Source organism: Ictidomys tridecemlineatus, chromosome 8, assembly GCF_052094955.1.
Source record: "Ictidomys tridecemlineatus isolate mIctTri1 chromosome 8, mIctTri1.hap1, whole genome shotgun sequence".
Lineage (NCBI taxonomy): Eukaryota > Metazoa > Chordata > Mammalia > Rodentia > Sciuridae > Ictidomys > Ictidomys tridecemlineatus.
The window spans coordinates 146,080,034-146,084,517 of record NC_135484.1 but is presented as its reverse complement, the minus strand read 5'-3'; the positions used below and the strand labels follow the sequence as shown (position 1 = coordinate 146,084,517).

Sequence of the window (4,484 nt, the reverse complement as noted above, 5' to 3'; positions counted from 1 at the left end):
GAATAGCTGCGTGTCTGCACGTCTCCTCAGGAACCGGTTCTTGGCGTACGTTCCCTAAAGCAAAAACAAAACGAAATACTCCCGGAAACCTCCACCGGTTTGCATCAATTACAGGCCTCCAGAGCCGATTCTCTGAGTCCCGGACAACGAAAACCGTGAAGTGCAAATCGCCCGGAGGCCGGGGCCGCCCTGCAGAGCGCGCGGCCCGGGCGCGTTCCCGTGCATTAAAACTTTTGCTGGGCAGGGCTGCGCAGGCACCGGCCGCCCCGCACGGCGGGCGCCGACCGGGACGCGGGGACACACAGCGCGGCACTGCCACCTTGTGGGTGTCGGCAGCAGCGCCGCGGGCCGCTCGGGACGCCGCGTGGAGTGGAGGCGAGGCGGGCGGGCGGGGCGGGGCCCGAGGCCCAGAGCTGGCCGGGCAGCGCACGTCCGCAGGAGCGCGCGGGCCGAGCGGGAGCCCGCGGGGGCGCGGCGCGGAGGGGCGGGGCGCGCCGGCGCCGGTCACGTGGGTTAGCAACAGGCAGCAGCCAATGGGAGCGCGAGTCAGGTGCTGCGTGCACTCGCCGCCGGGGGAGGGGGTGTCGTGGAGGCGTCCGGGCTGCGGCGTTTGGCTGCGCCGAGGCCGGGTGGGTGCTGTGTTCCCCTAGGAGCCTGCTGCTGCAGAGGGGGCTGGACAGGCTTTAAAGTAGGGCTTTCCCACTCCCACGCTCCGCAGCAGCGACCCGGTAGGGGACCGTGCGTGGCGCGGGTGGGGAGGGACCGCATGGGGAGTCCATTGCCCCGGTCCCAGCCACTTGTTGCTTAGCCAGAGCCTTGGGACTGAGACTGTCACTTGGACCCACACAAGGGGATTAAAACCAAAAGAATGAAGAAGCTCCTAGCATTCAGTGGCAGGGGTCCGCCCTGGCCACCTCGTCCCACCCACCGGGGGTATCGTCCTTCATTCCGCAGCATCCCCAGATTGGCCCGAAGAGGCCAAAGCAGAAGAAAGCCAGGAATTGGGTCAGAAGGAAAAAGTCAGCTTAGTTGGTTTTAATTATTTTAAATGGAAAAGCCACATCCAAAAGTGCAAATGAGGACTTTTACGGTCATCCCACCCTGTTGACATAAACCAGCCCACCCATGATCCCAGAGAAGACCACAACACACAGTGTCAGAGGGCTGTTGCAGGGACTGAGCAAAATCGAGGCGACAGGCAAGCATGGTTTCCATCAGATTCTTTCTTTTCTGGTTTCCTGGTCTGGGCACACATTTCATCCTGTTAATGGGGTCTCTGTCTCCCTCCCTTTTTCCTGCTCAAGTTCACCTCAGGTCTTCCTCTGAAACAAATCCAGGGAGCAGATGGCCTCAGAAGGGCATCTAAATAATTACCCAACCACCGAGCACTTTGAAAGGCTATAAGCTGTGATACAGTTGTAAGGTGTTACAAAGACAAGACAATGTCCACCTGCAGAAATCTAACTGTCCTGTTCTCAAAGTTCCCTAGGGAAAGATATTATTCAGTATCCTTCGATAATGTACTACAAATGCTAATTACCTTAGCTAAGATCTAATATGACCTCTCTGATTCCAGGTTTTGTTCGTTTCTGTTTAAGCTCATTCTAGCTCAGGTACCCTGAGGACATTTGTCCAGTGGCTTATGGGAATGATTTGCAGGATGTGCATTTCCCCATTAGGAACAGGGACCTGACTACTAGCTGACACTGGGAACCAAGCCTGAATAACAGGCCCCATGGGATCTGCTAGGGCTGCTTGAGAAGGTGGTCATGTTTTCTTCCCTTAGGTAAACCCTGCTAGCAAAGGGTCCACGTCAAAGAATCATCATTGATTGATTCAGAGAACAGAACTTATGGGCCTGCTGTATGTTGATTAATTGTTATATTTCTGCAAATATAACAATTTGATTTTTAAATGTATCACACTCCCAAGTTTCTAGCTAGGGCAGGATTTTAACCATAGCATGAGGATGTGCTTTTAGTCTAATCAGCTGATACATATTGAGCTCTAAGTGCCAGGCCTCTGCTTAGTTACTGGGAATATAGCATTATGCTAAGGAATTCAGAGAATGAGGTGGACTCATGGAGTGAGCATGGATCCTGTTTCCATAGTCCAGGAATAGGTCACCTTCCCTGCACTGGTTGGTGGTGGTTCTCTCTTAATCTGCTCTCTCTGACTCCTCCTTCTAGGTCCTTCATTCTTCCTGGGACTTTCTGGAATATGGAACAATACAACCAGCCCCATGTTTAATATCACTAAATAAGATGGTGTGAGAGGCAGCGTCATGGGCTGGGAATAAAAGACAGTGTACCTGGTTCCAGCCCTGGCTGTGTCATTGACAAAACTACAACTCTTTAAGAGTTGAGTCTTGGCTTTTTCATCCTTGGAATGGAATAAAGACTCCTCCTTGGCCACTGCACCAAGTTCAAAATTCAGGGTCTCAGTTTTCTTGTCTGTAACTTGAGGAACTTGAACTAGATTTACAGTCTGAAATTTTTTCTTTAGTAGTGGATTCCCTTTTTAAATTAAAATCTAACATAAAATCCCAACATATAAAACAGATACAGACAGACTTGCTTTACTGGCCCTGAAGGAGCAGGCCCTGAGCCCTGTACATTCTCTTCTTTTCTTTTAAAGGCTCTCGGGTACCTGTGTGGCACCTTGGTGTTCCACCAAACACAGTTGAAACTCAAAGTGCAAGATGATTGTCTTAAAGAACCTTCCATTTCTGAAATCCTCTAAACCAGAATTTCCTAACAGTGAATGTTCTAAGATGGAACCCATTGTCTTTGCTTGTTTATTAATAGATTGCAGAAGAGAGTCACCAGCTTTGCTAAAACCAAAATACATTTCATGACTCCCTCCCTCTTTGTAAAACCAATCTCTCTGCCAGAGAACAAAATTAGATTTCAATGGAAGATAGTACAGTGTAATAAGGAAAACACCTCACTGCTGATGCCTTTAACTAGCCCTACAACCTTGATCAAGTTAAGGAACCTTACTGACCTGTCCACATCTAGAAAATAAGGAGACTGCGTAATTTAATAATCATAGGCATGGGCACCGTTCCTGCAGCCGAGACCCTAATGAGCTTCCTCCAGTTAAACAGCTTTCCTTCCACCTTGCCTACAGGCCCCACCATCCCGCCTTTAATAGGTGTAGTGCACCCTATTTAGAGAAGAAGGGAAGGGTAGGAGGACAAATTAGGTTGTAAATAACACCACCGGGACATCCAACGAGAAATAGCAACTGAATCATTATTGTGTTTTCACAGGTGGTTTGAGCCCACGGCACGCCTTGACTCCCGACTCACCAAGCAGAGTCCACATCGCATTAGTAGATTCCTGCTGGACCTTCAAGGCACTGGGCACATTGGAGGGCAAAGTAAGAAAATCCCAGTGTTTGGGAAATGTTTAAAGGAAAGAGCCTGGGTGAAGAAGGATCCAGGACCTAGGGTTGGCCCCAAAGGAGTGACCCCCACTGGGGACAGGCAGTGTGATTCATTGCTGCCAAGCATGTCTGTCCTAGGAAAAGGGAACCTCAGGGTGGACATGAGAACAACAGCCCTGGTCATGGCTGTGACCTGGTTATAAGTTAACTTTATGGGTCACTGAATGTCTGGAAACAGACTATAAAAAGAAGAAAGGGTCACCCAAGAGCTTTGTGTTGGAAATGGCTGTGACCAGTTGCTTCTGGAAGGGAGATGTATTGACCGCCATAAAACTTGATAGGCTCGGGGCTTGTCTGTTAAGGCTGGAATCGGAAGTAAACTCTGGACCTAAGTAATTGGTACAAAGCTGTGTTTAAGAGCAGAAGCAGAGGGGAGTTTATTCCAACTAGTAAACATATGGAGTCCAACCAGTGCACACGATGGTCCCTTCCTGGTGACCTCTAATCCCACAGGACTTTCTTTGGGCCCATTCAGGTTAAGAAAATGGGTACAGTTTGACTTTTACCATACTGGATTTTTTTTTTAAATCTCCTTATTCTTGGAACAGCAAAGCATTTAAAGTAAAAATAAATTTAAAATGGCAGTTACTGAAACTCGGTGTCCTTAACTATGTCCATTTTTGGGAAAGCAATGCATTAGACACAATGTTAACTTCTATTCAATTATCATCTTTAATTTTAGCATGCTTTGATTAGTCCAAAGTTATTTATTAAGCACATACTTCACATAATCTGGTGTTATAGAGCATAACATCTAAAATTTGTAGACGACAAATAAAAAATAAAAAAAAGATTCTGCCAGAAATGCTTCAAAAAAAACACCATTTTTTTGCACTTAGTGTTTTTCAAGGTTGGTCAAGAAAGTGCACTGCAAATTTCATTCAAAGGATGGTGTAGAAAACCGATGAACAGAGTTCCAGAAGGCCAAGAGTACCTCTTAGCCTTAGCTGTGTGGCATTATCTATAGCTGTGTGGCAACAGAGCATAACTTCTCTGAGGCCCTGAAAAACAAGGGAGGTTGAACGAGGCCCTAT

General features: G+C 48.1%; 1 long non-coding RNA gene across 1 annotated transcript; it reads left to right on the top strand.

Annotated features, from left to right (window-relative positions):
* Positions 1–514: 514 nt before the first annotated feature.
* On the top strand, positions 515–4,044 carry LOC120888951 (uncharacterized). Its single transcript, XR_005732589.2, has 2 exons — positions 515–629; positions 3,275–4,044. It is a non-coding gene; the product is annotated as an uncharacterized LOC120888951 (long non-coding RNA).
* The last annotated feature ends 440 nt before the right edge of the window (positions 4,045–4,484 follow it).